The sequence below is a fragment of the Xenopus laevis genome, chromosome 3L (assembly GCF_017654675.1).
Source record: "Xenopus laevis strain J_2021 chromosome 3L, Xenopus_laevis_v10.1, whole genome shotgun sequence".
In the NCBI taxonomy this organism is placed as follows: Eukaryota; Metazoa; Chordata; class Amphibia; order Anura; family Pipidae; genus Xenopus; species Xenopus laevis.
The window spans coordinates 9,246,702-9,263,994 of NC_054375.1; the positions used below are offsets into that span (position 1 = coordinate 9,246,702).

At 43.9% G+C, this 17,293-nt stretch overlaps 1 protein-coding gene and 1 long non-coding RNA gene across 2 annotated transcripts in view; both read left to right on the forward strand.

Moving 5' to 3' along the window:
• LOC121400960 (golgin subfamily A member 6-like protein 22) overlaps window positions 1-17,293 on the forward strand; it is a 183,053-nt gene that overhangs the window by 30,442 nt on the left and 135,318 nt on the right. The window lies entirely within an intron of this gene.
• On the forward strand, window positions 8,044-12,192 carry LOC121401063. The gene is made up of 3 exons (XR_005966092.1): window positions 8,044-8,367; window positions 8,812-8,968; window positions 12,009-12,192. It is a non-coding gene; the product is annotated as an uncharacterized LOC121401063 (long non-coding RNA).

The window sequence follows — 17,293 nt, forward strand, 5'->3', positions numbered from 1 at the left end:
GTCTGACAAGGATGCTGGGAGTTTACTACCAGGCTAAATTCTAAACAAGGATGCGGATGTAGCGTCAGTAACATTAGAAGATTATAGCTCTGCATTCTGCAAGGGATGCTCGGATTTGTAGGACAGTAACAGTTTTGTAAGATTATAGGCTACAGCGTCTGCAAGGATGCTGAGATTTGTACTACAGCTGCAGTCTGACAAGGGATGGCTGGAGTTGTATTCAGAACAGTTAGAAGACCAAAAGACCGTGCAGGTTCTGACAAGGATGCTGGGAATTGAAGGTCAGTAATTAACATGTTAAAGATTATAAAAGCTACAGTCTGACAAGGGATCTGGATTTCTACATAGGCTACAGTCTGACAATGGATGCGGGATTTGTATACCAGGCTGCAGGTCTGACAAGGGGATGCTGATGTGTAGGTCAGTAAACAGTTAGATGGTTATAGCTACAGGTCTGACAAGGATTGCTGGATTTGTACTTAGGCTGCAGTCTGACAATGGATGCTGGAGTTTACTACAGGCTGTAGTCTGACCAAAGAGATGCGGATTGTTTAGTCAGTAACAGAAACACAAGCTGCAGTCTGACAAGGAATGCTGCGGATTTGTAGTTCAGTAACAATTTAGAAGACACAAGCTGCAGCTGACAAGGGATGCTGGATTGTGCCAAGGTCTACAAGGATGCTGGGATTGGTGGTTAGTAACATGCAGAAGACCACAAGATGCAGGTTGACAAGGGTTGCTGGGATTGTACTACAGGCTGCAGGACTTGACAAGGGATGCTGGGATTTGTACTACAGGCTGCAGGTCTGACAAGGGATGCTGGGGAGTTGAGCTGGTCTGACAAAGTGCTACTACAGGTCTGACAAGGGATGCTGGATTTGTGGTTAACACAGTCTGACAAGGGATGCTGGATTTGTACTACAGGCTGCAGGTCTGACAAGGATGCTGGATTTGTGGTTAAGTAACAGTTAGAAGACCACAAGCTGCAGGTCTGACAAGGGATGCTGGGATTTTGTACTAACAGCTACAGGTCTGACAAGGGATGCTGGGATTTGAGGCTGCAGTCTGACAAGGGATGCTGGGAGACTACAAGCTGCAGGTCTGACAAGGGATGCTGGATTTGTACAGTAAAAAGATTAGGCTGGTCTATGCTGGGATTTAGTCTAACAGGCTGCAGGTCTGACAAGGGATGCTGGGATTTGTAGGTTCAGTAAACTACAGGCTGCAGGTCTGACAAGGGATGCTGGGATTTACAGCTACAGGTCTGACAAGGATGCTGGGATTTTACTATAGGCTACAGGTCTGACAAGGGATGCTGGGATTTGTACTACAGGCTAGGTTCTGACAAGGGATGCTGGGATGTGTAGGTCAGTAACAGTTAGAAGAGGTCTGCAAGGGATGCTGCAGGCTGGCAGGTCTGCAAGGATGCTGAGATTTGTACTACAGGCTGCAGGTCTGACAAGGGATGCTGGGATTTGTAGTTCAGTAACAGTTAGAAGACCAAAAGCTGCAGGTCTGACAAGGGATGCTGGGATTTGAAGGTCAGTAACTTAACTGTTAGAAGATTATAAGATACAGGTCTGACAAGGGATGCTGGGATTTCTACTATAGGCTACAGGTCTGACAATGGATGCTGGGTTTTGTACTACAGGCTGCAGGTCTGACAAGGGATGCTGGGATGTGTAGGTCAGTAACAGTTAGATGGTTATAGGCTACAGGTCTGACAAGGGATGCTGGGATTTGTACTTTAGGCTGCAGGTCTGACAATGGATGCTGGGAGTTTTACTACAGGCTGTAGGTCTGACAAAGGATGCTGGGATTTGTAGTTCAGTAACAGAAGACCACAAGCTGCAGGTCTGACAAGGGATGCTGGGATTTGTAGTTCAGTAACAATTAGAAGACCACAAGCTGCAGGTCTGACAAGGGATGCTGGGATTTGTGCTACAGGTCTGACAAGGGATGCTGGGATTTGTGGTTAAGTAACAGTGAGAAGACCACAAGATGCAGGTTTGACAAGGGTTGCTGGGATTTGTACTACAGGCTGCAGGTCTGACAAGGGATGCTGGGATTTGTAGTTCAGTAACAGAAGACCACAAGCTGCAGGTCTGACAAGGGATGCTGGGATTTGTACTAAATTCTGCAGGTCTAACAAGGAATGCTGGGATTTGTAGTTCAGTAACAGAAGACCACAAGCTTCAGGTCTGACAAGGGATGCTGGGATTTTTAGGTCAGTAACAGCTAGAAAACTACAGGCTGCAGGTGTGACAAGGGATGCTGGGATTTGGACTATAGGCTACAGGTCTGACAAGGGATGCTGGGAGTTGTACTATAGGCTACAGGTCTGACAAGGGAAGCTGGGATTTGTACTACAGGTCTGACAAGGGATGCTGGGATTTTTAAGTCAGTAACAGCTAGAAAACTACAGGCTGCAGGTGTGACAAGGGATGCTGGGATTTGTACTATAGGCTACAGGTCTGACAAGGGATGCTGGGATTTGTACTACAGGCTAGAGTTCTGACAAGGGATGCTGGGATGTGTAGGTCAGTAACAGTTAGAAGATTATAGGCTGCAGGTCTGGCAAGGGATGCTGGGATTTGTAGGACAGTAACAGTTTGAAGATTATAGGCTACAGGTCTGGCAAGGGATGCTGAGATTTGTACTACAGGCTGCAGGTCTGACAAGGGATGCTGGGATTTGTAGTTCAGTAACAGTTAGAAGACCAAAAGCTGCAGGTCTGACAAGGGATGCTGGGATTTGAAGGTCAGTAACTTAACTGTTAGAAGATTATAAGCTACAGGTCTGACAAGGGATGCTGGATTTCTACTATAGGCTACAGGTCTGACAATGGATGCTGGGTTTTGTACTACAGGCTGCAGGTCTGACAAGGGATGCTGGGATGTGTAGGTCAGTAACAGTTAGATGGTTATAGGCTACAGGTCTGACAAGGGATGCTGGGATTTGTACTTTAGGCTGCAGGTCTGACAATGGATGCTGGGAGTTTTACTACAGGCTGTAGGTCTGACAAAGGATGCTGGGATTTGTAGTTCAGTAACAGAAGACCACAAGCTGCAGGTCTGACAAGGGATGCTGGGATTTGTAGTTCAGTAACAATTAGAAGACCACAAGCTGCAGGTCTGACAAGGGATGCTGGGATTTGTGCTACAGGTCTGACAAGGGATGCTGGGATTTGTGGTTAAGTAACAGTGAGAAGACCACAAGATGCAGGTTTGACAAGGGTTGCTGGGATTTGTACTACAGGCTGCAGGACTGACAAGGGATGCTGGGATTTGTCGTTCAGTAACAGTTAGAAGACCACAAGCTGCAGGTCTGACAAGGGATGCTGGGATTTGTACTAAAAGCTACAGGTCTGACAAGGGATGCTGGGATTTGTGGTTAAGTAACGGTTAGAAGACCACAAGCTGCAGGTCTGACAAGGGATGCTGGGATTTGTGGTTAAGTAACAGTTAGAAGACCACAAGCTGCAGGTCTGACAAGGGATGCTGGGATTTGTACTACAGCTGCAGGTCTGACAAGGATGCTGGGATTTGTACTACAGGCTGCAGGTCTGACAAGGGATGCTGGATTTGTAGTTCAGTAACAGAAGACCACAAGCTGCAGGTCTGACAAGGGATGCTGGGATTTGTACTAAATTCTGCAGGTCTAACTAGGAATGCTGGGATTTGTAGTTCAGTATCAGAAGACCACAAGCTGCAGGTCTGACAAGGGATGCTGGGATTTTTAGGTCAGTAACAGCTAGAAAACTACAGGCTGCAGGTGTGACAAGGGATGCTGGGATTTGGACTATAGGCTACAGGTCTGACAAGGGATGCTGGGAGTTGTACTATAGGCTACAGGTCTGACAAGGGATGCTGGGATTTGTACTACAGGTCTGACAAGGGATGCTGGGATTTTTAAGTCAGTAACAGCTAGAAAACTACAGGCTGCAGGTGTGACAAGGGATGCTGGGATTTGTACTATAGGCTACAGGTCTGACAAGGGATGCTGGGATTTGTACTACAGGCTGCAGGTGTCACAAGGGATGCTGGGATTTGTACTATAGGCTACAGGTCTAACAAGGGATGCTGGGATTTTTACTATAGGCTGCAGGTCTGACAAGGGATGCTGGGATTTGTACTATAGGCTGCAGGTCTGACAAGGGATGCTGGGATTTGTACTAAAGGCTACAGGTCTGACAAGGGATGCTGGGATTTGTACTACAGGCTGCAGGTCTGACAAGGGATGCTGGGATTTGTATTATAGGCTGCAGGTCTGACAAGGGATGCTGGGAGTTGTACTAAATTCTGCAGGTCTAACAAGGAATGCTGGGATTTGTAGTTCAGTAACAGAAGACCACAAGCTGCAGGTCTGACAAGGGATGCTGGGATTTTTAGGTCAGTAACAGCTAGAAAACTACAGGCTGCAGGTCTGACAAGGGATGCTGGGATTTGTACTACAGGCTGCAGGTCTTACAAGGGATGCTGGGATTTGTACTACAGGCTGCAGGTCTGACAAAGGATGCTGGGATGTGTAGGTCAGTAACAGTTTGAAGATTATAGGATGCAGGTCTGGCAAGGGATGCTGGGATTTTTACTACAGGCTGCAGGTCTTACAAGGGATACTGGGATTTGTAGGTCAGTAACAGTTAGAAGATTATAGGCTGCAGGTATGACAAGGGATGCTGGGATTTGTACTATAGGCTACAGGTCTTACAAGGGATGCTGGGATTTGTAAGTCAGTAACAGTTAGAAGACCACAAGCTGCAGGTCTGGCAAGGGATGCTGGGATTTGTACTACAGGCTGCAGGTCTGACAAGGGATACTGGGATGTGTAGGTCAGTAACAGTTTGAAGATTATAGGCTGCAGGTCTGGCAAGGGATGCTGGGATTTGTACTACAGGCTGCAGGTCTGACAAGGGATGCTGGGATTTGTACTACAGGCTGCAGGTCTGACAAGGGATGCTGGGATTTGCAGGCTGCAGGTCTGACAAGGGATGCTGGGATGTGTAGGTCAGTAACAGTTTGAAGATTATAGGCTGCAGGTCTGGCAAGGGATGCTGGGATTTGTACTACAGGCTACAGGTCTGACAAGGGATGCTGGGATTTGTAGTTAATTAAGAGCTAGAAGACTACAGGCTGCAGGTGTGACAAGGGATGCTGGGACATTCAGGACATGAGTAACAGTGACTGGGAAGTTGCAGCTCCAAAACTTTTTCCTTTAAAGCTTTTTAAGAAGTCAGTTTTATATACAAAGTAAGATGCAAAGAAAAATATGGATATTAATAGTATTGGAGGGGAAACACCAAGTGGCCAACTGTCGCTCCAACTTTTACTGAAAAGCTTTTTAATAAGTAAATGTTATATACAAAGTGAGATACAGAGAGAAATATGAATATTAAGAGCATTAGAGGAGAAACCTGAACAGCAAGTGGCCAACTGTCAACTGTCACTCCAAACACTGTCAGTGACCCCTGTTATATGGGAACATGGGAGATTTCAGACTTCTCCCCTTAATAATTCCTAACTTTCCCTTAACAGCTTTATTAAGAAGTAAATGTTATATACAAAGTGAGATACAGAGAGAAATAGAATATTAATAACATTAGAGGAGAAAACCTGAACCGCAAATGTCACTCCAGATGTTGCTATAGTGACCCCATTATATGTTAACATAGGAGATTTCAGACTTTTTATTATTTCTTAACTTGCACTTATTTTAAATATAAAGCAATTGGAATCCCAAATATAATTTATACTTTCTGTATTTAGCCTGACAGGTGTGTAGTCTCCCTGCATCCCTGTTCCTTCCCCCAATCCCAACTCTCCTATAATCTATTTAAATGACAAAACCAAGGCTAATATCCCAGGTGCCACCTCGTGACTCAATTTAGTAGTGATTTTCTTCATTTATATCATTATTTTCCATAAATTGTCTCCCAGTGTGTGCTGTGCATCCACTTACCTCTGATCCCAGAAATGAAAGTGAGAAATCCGTTATTTAACTGTCAGTTGTCCGTGCGGCCAAATGCCAGGATGTACTTCTGTGTATTTATCCTGAGTTGTCTGTAGTCTGCCTGTTTCCCCATTCCCTCCCATAATGATATTTTCTATTAGAATATACACAAAACCAAGGCTAATATCCCAGGCACTGGCCAGTGTCACACTCAAATAGCGATTCCCTTCATTTCTGCCATTATTTCCCTTAATGCCCCCGTGTATCAATGCTCCGCTCACCTCTGATCCCAGAAATAAGAAAGTGAGTTTACAGCCAATCACGTTTTATGTTTATAACCTGATAGTGATTGGCTGCAAGTTCGGCACATGTTTACATGCTGTTTAGATAAGTGGGACCCCAGTAAGGAGATGTGGGGGTTCAGCTCATGAATCTTTGATAAGGAATATTAATTCTAATGGACAATGTTAGGCTGGGAGAAGCAGTCCTGCTCTCTTGCCACACCTCAATAAAACCACACTGACAAAAACAGAAGCTCAACATAATGGCAGTCTTTTTCATGGGACAGATTTATATATTTGAGTTGTCTGCCACATGTCATCTGTCTCCATTTTCCTGTTCTTAGACCAAGTGACCAATGCAGAAAATATTCCCCCGGACCAGAAACTTGTGGTAAATGCTGGTAAGTGACAAATACTCAGGCTTTTCTGCTGGGAGTGTAAGGGACCTCCGTGCGAGTGCAGTGCTAATATATTTGCATATTCTAAAAGAAGTATGGGGCGTTTGACTTGCTTTGGTTATAGACTTGCTTTTGGGGTGTTGGCTGGGACAAAGAGATGGGATGGTGCGCTGAGCTTGACTCTGCAAAGAATTAGGCCAGGGCCATACCCTTTAAGTTGCCACCGAACATGCCTTCAGAAATGGTTTTGAACTAACGTAGCTACTATTGAACCTCATCCGAATTCTCCCCTCATTCTCCTACTTTGACCACACTCTACTTGTGACTCTTTGTAATTCCAGGTTGTATTTCCCCTGAATGCATTAAAAACACATTTAGGGTGTCACCTGATAGGGAACTGAAGCCTGTATTTGCTTGTGTGAAAGCAGGGATGTAATGGGCTTATCCTCCTCCTCCTACTGTGCTTCTGGCAGGCACCTCACTGCTCATTTGAAACACAGGCAGGAACTGTAGCATCTATAAGATATGAATTTCTTTAACCCAGAGTGAAAAACATATCTGTTATTGCCAGCAAGTTTGAGGGGTATTTTTATTTATGCTTTATCTCATTTAAGAATCCCATGTTTATTGGAAGGGGACCACTGGCTCTATATTGGTACAGGAGCCCAGTGATGCTGACAGTATTGTTAGATATGCAGTGAAGCAAAGAATTACAAATTGATGGACAATAAGAATTACTCTCCCCATTTTGGCATGTTTGACCATTTGGGAGGTTTAGACAGTGTCGGACTGGGACACCAGGGGCCCACCCAAAAACCTTTGACAAGGGCCCACCAATTAATCTTAGACCAGGGGCCCATTATTTTTCTTCCTCTCCTCACTCAACTTCTATTCTACTAGTCTCTTTTCCTTACATACTATACTCTATTTTTCTATATTTAGCCTATTTGTTCTCATAAAAATAGGGAATGGGCCATGGAATAGGCCAATGTTTAGCAGCATGAGGGCCCACTGACCACCTGGGCCCACTGGGAGTTTTCCTGGTATCCCTGTGGGCCAGTCCGACACTGGGTTTAGATAATTCTGAGCCATTAGTGGATTGAGTTGAATGCATTTCTGTTGGTTGTGCTAAAAGAATCAATGCCACAGCTATTTTCAGCTTGTCTAATTTATTCATGTAGTTGGGCTGACTTTATGGAGGAATAGTTTGATACCATTTGCATGCACGCTCAATTCTCAGAGTGCCATACTTTATATGGAATTGTGATGCTTCAATTGGCCTGTAATGTGTGTAATATTACCCTTCGGCATTGAGCCCCAATTTATGATGGCCCTTAGTGCTTCCCGAGAACTGCGTTATTTTTTTCAGGTGGCTCTGACTAACAGGAAAAATGTGGGAGTACAAAGGGCTCCATCGTCCAATCAATGGATAGAATGCTACTGTATATTTAGATGCAGCATTTTCACATAAGGGCTATCTTATCTTTCGAGACCTATAATGTTTAGGGGTGTTGTTTCCCTTTAAGACAGTGAAATCCTATTGACTGGAATGTTTCTGCCATGTCATAACTTATCTGGCTCTTCTCATTTATCTCTTCTATCACTGTCTCTCCCTACAACAGGTCTGCCAGGAGGATGTCTAAGAAACATCAGCAGAAGATCCTCATAAAAATGAAGGAGACGCATCTGGAAAAAGAGACCGCACAATCTTAATACTCACCATGCAAAAAACGAAAAGGGTACGGATGCCTATAAGCTAATGAAACTGCATCAGCCCCAGTGACCACATTTTCAATTCTTTAGGAATGATTTGTTTCCATTCTTTGCAGGAGCCCAGTAACCCTGGCTGCTTACTTGCAGGAAACTGGGAAATTTCTTGTGCAGCGGAGTTTTAAATTAAATCCATGTCCATCATGGTACTTTGCTGTTAACTTGCAATTGATTACCTTTTAGACAGACAAGGCTGAGTCTCACATAGTCATCAATTTACTTCCCTCATAGCACATACGCAGACAAATTATACTCTCTGGTCCCCCTGCTTACATCCATCCAGCACTGGCTTAGATTCTACTGTGTTGTGTGTTTCTGCCAGTGCAAGTTTGATTCTTCTTGAGAGACGGCAATGAAAAAGATGTGACTCTTGTCGTAAGAGTGCGCTGATTTGCTACTACTTTCTTTTGCAGGTCCAGTACTAAAGACAGTAATCAGGGACCAACCCACAAGCAAGTTAGCAGCGGGGGAGGATTTAGCCCTCAGACAGAAACCAAGGTTCAGCAGACTTCTACTTCAACTAGTGCTATTATGTAGAGAAGCACAGGATCCTCAATACTATGACTGAAGGTAAACAAGTTAGGGACCGCCATATGGGGTTTACCTTGACGTGGTATGGTGGCCTTTCAACTTTATGATCATAACTTTGTAACTAAAAACCCCTGTCTTTGTGAACACATGCATTTGCATATCTACTGAATTACTTAGACAGGGCCCAGGGAATGTGCACTGACCCATTTGGCTATGTCAGTAGCACTTCCCTTATACTTATATACATTTCTACTTAGTAATGTGAGTGCTCCCACAACCCCCTCTTGTATTGGCCAACCCACAAGCAGCCATCATGGCACCACCTCTCCAAAACCAAAAGCCCAACTGACCATGCCTAATAAACTGTAGGTAACCTAAGGAGGTAAACCTATTTTCAAACTCCCACGAAGCAAGTTGTAGGGATACTGTAGCTCAGCACTGCCCTGCCTTCATGATTTGCACTGTAAACTTACCATAGTGTTGTTCAACATTAGAGTGGACAAAGGTCCATGACCCTTGTCCACTCTAATGGAAATCATAAGTCAATTAGCAGACTAGTAGTCATCACGACTTTCACTTTCTTCCTTAGTTGGGTGCACGTCCTCCAATGGCCACTTTCCACTGGCAATACTGACAAAGAAGTTAGTCCAGCACCCGCAGTTGATAAAAGACCCGCAGTTGATAAAAGACCGCATGATCTGAAACGTTGCTGTAATCCCCTTGCACCAATAAAGGCTGTTTTTATTTAAAACTGCGGGTGCTGGACTAAATTCTTTGTCACTATTTCCATAAGTCATACAGGTTTGTTTTTTTTCAGGAGGAGGAACATTCTGGCGAAGTCTAAAAATTCAGTAGAATAAGTGCTTGAGAAAATGCAAGTATGTATTTTTGTGGTCACACCCTCATTGCACTTCCGCCTAATGGTTTTAAAAATTAGTGGTGAGCACAACTTTCCCTTGTTTGTTATAGTTATACAGGAGCAGTGACCAGCTCCATGTTGTAGCTCCCGCCCTTCCCAGCTATAGTCAGGTGATCCCACTGGTGTCTAATAAAAAGGGCAGCCAAGTTTGGGAGTTTTACTTTGAAAGCAGCTAGTAAGTTGCAGGTAAAACTTAGTTCCTTTGTAAATTGTATAATGAAGCAATAAAATTCTTAATGAATCAGATGAAAATTTAGCGTAGGACTGGCCAGATATGGGATGATTTTGACGTAGTTGGCCAGCTTAAATATATTGCAATATATGGACAAACAATCCCTGTTTTGTTTAAAGGGTAAGGCATTTTTCAGTAGCAGTATGCACAAAATGTCTCTGTCTTAAATATATTGATAATGTGTTGAGAGTAGAGGACCTCTTGTATTTGTCTATATGTATTTTGTGGTCACACCCTCATTGCACCCCCGCCTAATGGTTTTAAAATTAGTGGTGAGCACAACTTTCCGTTGTTTGTCATTCCATGAAAGTTTGCCATATCTGGAGCAGGTGTGCACATATTAGTGGGATTAACTATATTTCCCTGATCCAATCCAACATGAAAATTTGGCTTAATTCTTTCTAAATAAGTCTGTCTCCTGCCCTTCCAATACTGGAACTTTGTAAAGAGACGTTAGATACCATATCTGTTATCCTTGGCATTATCTCTTACCAAATTTGACCATACAATTACCTTCATCTGGGACTACTGGCAACTTTCAAAGGTCAACCATGACTTGCTTTGCATGGCCCAAAGGCCCTCAGATTTTTCATGGTTCATCAATGCCTGAGTAACTTTGGATGAAATGATTAACCAGCAACTCCTCTGCATTTGTACCACCTCCATCAAATCATAAGCTACTAACAGAAGAGTCTGGCCCAGAGGAAAGATTGATCACCTCCAAATAGTCATGAAGGGCCAAGGCTGAAGGAAAAATTAACAGACTTAAAGGAACAGTAACACCAAAAACGGTGTCCTAAAGTAATGAATATATAATGAACTGTTGTGTTGCACTAGATTCCAGAATTTCACCTGGAATCATCACAGTCCAAGCTGTCAGACAAACAAGAAGAAATCTACCCGTTGTTTTTCTGTTGTCTCCCTGTCTGCTTAACCTGCAATAACCATTTGACTTCAGGTCGGATCCCACACTTTTCTAAATGCAGAGCCCTGAGGATTTGCATAAGAATAGCACCCAATCTGACCGGAAGTCAAATGCTTTATTTACCACAGCTTTAGCAGACCGGGAGACACCACCATTGAGAAAAACCTGAATGGAACTGCACTGCAAATTCTTATGGCAGGTTTTTTATGTCATTCTGTCATTTGGCTTGTAGCCCTCTGACCACCAAGGATCATTATAGGCCTCTTCTATCTTTGTTTTCAATAAAGGAGGGCAGGGTGCATGAGAAAAAAATCCAACGGCACAGAAAGGGAAAAGTGAACTGGATCAGAGTGAGAGGTAGAATACAAAGAGAGAACAGTGAAACAAAATAAAGAAAAGGTGAGGGAATACTAAAATAAGAAAAATAAAAGAAAGCTCTGATAAAGATAAGAGAACTGAGTAAAAATAGAGGCCTGAAAAAGTACTGGCTGTCAATGAACACTTTTCTGTAGGAGAATAGACACTCCCATTCTTCATTTCAACCTAGAGTATCTCATCTGCTCTTACATAATGGTTTTTCAGAGGGTTTTTCTTTTTTAAGGTTGTTTTGCATCACTGCACTTTGCACTGAAGGGGGTATTATTTTAAAAGATTTGTATAAAATGTCTCCTTTAAACAGACTATCAGGAAAAAGTGTGGCTTTCCTAAGCTAAATTGTGAATCTGAACATCCTCCATGGTTGCATCTTGCAATACTATGTATTCTGGGCCAGTACCCATTTAAGGTGGGCAGGCTCACTGGTTGGTATGATGGCGCTGGTCATGCCTCTGTATAGTTCATACGTTGGAGGAGCAGTATTTTACCATGTGGCTAAAAGTTTGGATTTGTAACTTTGGAGTTGACCACAACATGGCATTGATCTGTCTTGTTATGAGCGTTTCCTATCATGGCCATTGACTGCTTGCCCATATTCCAGCTGCATCTGTCTCTCTTTTTAAATGAGATAGCCTTTCTGGTTCCATGATTCAAGAAGGCTTTGAGCTGGCTACAGCATAAAGGGCCAAGGAGCGCCAGGAGGTTGAGAAGTGCTTGGCAGAGATGGAAGCTCAAAAGAGCCTTTTGGAAGAAGAGACCTGAAAGCAACGGGAAGAGGAAGAAAGGGAAGAGATCAATCAGCTGAGGCAAGAGCTGGTAAGTGCATAACTGTGCATGCTGCAGAGCAGGGTAAGCCAAGACTGTGTTAGGTGTAGTGATGGTTTGCCATCCAATGGCCTTGTTTAGACCACCTCGTGTGAATTCTGATTTGTCATGAACCACTAACCTTGTGCTCATTGGTACCCAACACACCCATAAAGAATGAACTGCACTGACTGCTGCGGGGGGCACATGGTATGAACTGTACACAAATAGTAAACAATTTTTTTTCTCTCCTGTGTTTCACGTGCACAAGGCACAGCCTATCAGGAAGTTCAAAGCTTTGGAAGTTAAAGCCAGTGACGTCCCACTTACTGTCCCCACATCCCCTAACTTCTCGGACAGGTTTAAGTGCTGATGTGCTCCCTGTACTAAGGCAAATCCAGATTTCGGGTGGTGGTTACCTATTCATGCCCTGGACCATACAGTCTATTGTACAAACAAGTGTCCTTTAAATAGTGGCATGAATCCGGGCAAAGATCTGCTCATTGGGGGGGTTATGTGAATACTATATTATATGGCCTGGAGGGGCCTGTTTTTAGGTCTCCCTGTATGTGAATACTTATGTTTTTATTATGTCCTGTAATAAACTGTGGAAATGTAAAGTTTGTCAATTGCCTGCTCAACTTTTGTCTTGGGTTTGTCTGGTTCCTTCCATCAGTCAATTGCACATGTAGCCATGTTAGTCACGTATCTAAGGGAGCTTGTTTTTCCCGATGCTGCTCAGGTAGTGTGATGGCAGTTGCATCTTGTAAGAGCCAGGGCAGTGTGGCTTTCAGTAGTGCTGCACATGGTCTGCCTCTTGTTTCCATTGTATTTATGTAAATAAGAAGAGACAGGGTATTCTGTCTTCAAAATGTCATCTAGCAGAGGATGGAAGCTGGTTTAGCGCTTGTGTATTTTATTGATTTGCAGATTGTGTGTTTCTATAGTTGCAGAACCCCATAGTGAAGTAGGGGATGCTTTATATATGACATATCTTCCATACCTCCCTAAGATGTAGATAACCTAATGAATGACCTTGAATTCAGCCCACATGCCTTTCTATGATGTACCCCACTTTGAGAGAATTGCATAGTCCTGCTCTTATACCTGAACAGAAGGTACCAAGGCCTAGTAAAAGGAAAACTATACCCCTCAAACAATGTATTTTTTGTTGCAGAAAAGCGCTCATATTAAACCCTTCTTCATGTAAATAAACAATTTTCATAATAATATACTTTTTTAGTAGTATGTGCCATTGGGTAATCATAAATAGAAAACTGCCATTTCAAAAATTAAGGACCGCCCTAGGATAGTATGATTCACGGTGCACATAAACATACCAATCAAGCTATACTTGTTAGGTCACAATTAACAGACAGAGTTCTGTCTTTTGCTTCCACACTTCTTCTTGTTAGAGTTGTTGTATTTCTGGTCAGGTGATCTCTAAGCAGCACAAAAGACCATCACGAAATGTGGTTCAAGGCAAGAGATGTAAAAGGACAAAATTGACTTAAATATAATATACCAGTTTGGTAAGATCATTAATATGCCATTTAATTTGATATAAACTGTCTGTTGCTCAATTATTAATTTTGGGGGTATAGTTTTCCTTTAAGCAGTGTTTGGCAGCAGCCAGTGCACATGTAGGGTTATTGGGGTCCCCCCCACACAGTTCATCTGGGCATATAAAGCAGAGGAGTGTCAGCCCTGGGAACTTGATGGTTTGGTGCCAACTTCTGCTTGGAAAGGTCACTACCTGTGAAATAGAACGTCAAGCTCTGGGGCACAATTAGCCCAAGAAGTGAGGTGGCTACCAGCTTGGGGCAAACCTTGGTATGCAGATTCAAGAACGAGAGTAGTTCTGTCGTTTCTGCTTCTACTAGAAGTCAATTTTCGTGCACTTTTATTCTCCCCCCTATATATGTGTCACTATAGGGAAACTAAATGATAGGGAGCTGCAGCACTTTCCACAGGTTGGTAATACAGAGAGCTGAAACTAGCTTGATGTTAAGAACAGAGGCCTGGACTGTTGTCCTTTCCCTCAGCTCCTCAAAATGCCACTGCCCCTCCCAGGTTGGCAAGTAACTGACTGGGGGATACTAATTGTAATATATTGCGCTGTCACCCTTAAGCTAGGGACAGCAGGGTCACATGTTCTCTTCTTCCTGTTTCCTATGCTGAGAGTGTGTGAAAAAGACTAAGCCACCATTTTGCAGTGTGCTGTATATATGTTGCTGTGTTAAACCTGACAAGACACTAATGATGTGCAACAGCTACTTCTGTATATCCCATGCCCAGGTCCCTTCCAGGGTCACACTCTGCACACTGATCAGGGTGATTATTGAGAATATATATTCTCGTGGAGACTGTGGGGCAGAGCAAACGTGAAATGGATCTGCATGGGCAGCACTCTGGTGGGAGACTGGTGCTTCAAGAGGATGTATTGGTCACATGGGCAGTGATTCAGCAGGAAGAATGGCAAGTGCTAACACCAGGATCTCCTTGTAACAGGTGCAGCTCGTTTCCTGTGTAAGGGATACAGTGCCCACCCACATTGATGTAGCCAAGATATGCCCCTGTTTCAGGAGAGCCACAACAGCAAGTTGATCACTGCACTTAGCAAGCTCCACCTACCCACTGGCACTGCCGTCACTGCACCGAGGGAGCTCCTGTCTACCACTAGAACTGTCCTTAACTGCGCTGGACTGCAATCTCTTATATTTACTGGTGGATTTAATACCATAGAAAGAGCCTGTCTTTCCTTTGTAGCAGTTGGACTGTAGCGGCAATCATATAGTGAGCAGGATGAAATCCCATTGGTGTGTATCTTGCTCCGGTTGGTATCATGGCAATTCTAATCCTGAGGAGGAACTCTGAGCAGCCTCTTTTCTTACCCAGAAGTGGCCTACCCACATGATACTTCTACCGCAGCTGGGTATAGGCCTCAAGGCCGGAATGAGTATTAAAATAGGCCCTGGCATTTCAGGTACAACAGAGGCCCAATCAGCCCCAACAAGAGGCTCAAACAGCCCTACATCAGCCCACTAAAATACTGACTTAATATGGCCTTATAGCAGGCCCTCTGGCATTTGCCAGAACCACAGATTGCCAGTTCGCGGGGCTGTAGGCCTTACTAGGGAAGGTAGGTGTCATCAGCGTCATTTCTTTTTTATATATATATTTAGAACCTCCCTCTGGAATATACTCAATTACTGCACTCCTACTGTCTCCCTAATGCCAGCTCAGCCCCACCCCTACTTTCTCAGCTCACGCCACACTTCTACTCTCTCCTTCATATCCCAGCTCATTTACAAACTCCCTACGTTCCTCAATATCTCCACAGCTCAGCCACATGCTACTCCTCAAATGCAAATCAACTAATGAATTCCCTGACACCATCTTTTTGGGATATCGGATCCCGACCTCTATTTGCCACTAGGTGGGGCTGTTAAATAGGAAATAGGCGCTTGCAAAACAGCTGCTTTGAGAACCCTCTGAAAGAGCTCTGAATAACCAACCCCAGCTCTGGTAATGAGTAAGTTGTTAATAACTTTAGTAGAATGTGCCATAAATTGCCTTACCTGTTTTTGCGATCAAGAGGGAAGAGGGCGGGGTTATGCCTATACAAGGTGTTTTGTCACATTTGGTAATTACATCCTGATGAAGGGAGGTTATACTCCCCGAAACGTCGATGTTTGGTGGTGATGTATAATTAATAAAGAGGGGACTTTTAGGGCTGTTAGTAACGACTGTCCATAAAATTGCCCTATTCTTAAATACAGTAATTGTCTACTAGGGATGCACCGCATCCACTATTTTTGGATTCGGTCGAACCCGCGCGAACCTTTGGAAAGATTCCGCCCGAATACCAACCGAATCTGGAATCCTAATTTGGTATGCAATTAGGGGTGGGAAGAGAAAACATTTTTTATTTCCTTGTTTGTGACAAAAAAGTCACGTGATTTCCCTCGCCGCCCTAATTTGCATATGCAATTTAGGCTTCGGTTCGGTCGGGTAGAAGGGATTCGGCCGTATCTGAATCCTGCTGAAAACGGCTGAATCCTGGATTTGTGCATCGTATGTTCTACACTAGCACCTGCTTTTCAGTACAGATCTTCAAGTAAACAATAAACGTCCTTTAACTTTTTGAATAGGATGCCTATAATCCTGAATATTTTTTTAGGAGTAAGATTCCTAGAAAATATTATCAATGTCCCTATAGGTACCATGATCTACTGCAAAAAGAAATCTCACTTTTGGTTTCAAACACCTACAGATCAAATGCCTGCTTTAATGAAGAGATTTTCTAGAAATGCTACCTGTGGCTATATGGTTTGGCTAGAAACGACCATGTTTGCATATTGGTGTATAAGGCGCAAGGCTGATAATTTGGCTTTTATACAATGATTTTGGTTCTTGTGCTTCCTCTTCCACCCCCCTACCCCCGGGATCACATTTCTCTGAGCTCTGAGAAAGTCCAGATTATGGGGCAGGTGCCACAGTGACAGTGCCAATCACAAATTGGAATTCACAAGCTTCTAAACTTTGTGCCACAGGTGGAATCACTGAACATGGACTTATGTCTGGTAAAATGAAAGGGAGGGTAGGGATTAATAATAAATTACATGCCAGGGCAGGTGCAAGTTGTGAGAATCCAATGCATTGTCTCCTCCTCAGGGGCAGCCAGTTACTACTATTCCCTTGATTACTAGACTGTAATAAAATTTACCTGGTGGTCTAGTGGTGCGGGGCGTGGACGGCCGCCACGCGCCGCGCTCCTGTTCCGGCTCCAGCACCGGCGCCATCTTTTGGTTTTCTAGGGCGCGCGCGGCGGTGCCTTTAAGGTCCAGGCGCGCTGGCGCAATTACGCCACGCACGCATTGGCGCACGTTTTGGGCACGAAAATTCCGAATGTATTTAAAGCCCTTCTGATCCCAGCCAGTGCCGTGATAGAACTTTTGTTTCTAGTGGTTCCTGAGCTTGTGCAATCGATCTGAATCTCGTCTGTCCTGATTTCCGTGTTTGAAACTTGCCTGTATCCTGACTATTCCTGAAATCTGTATCCTGACCCTTGCTGCTAGCCAACTCTTCTGCTTAACCCCCTTGATT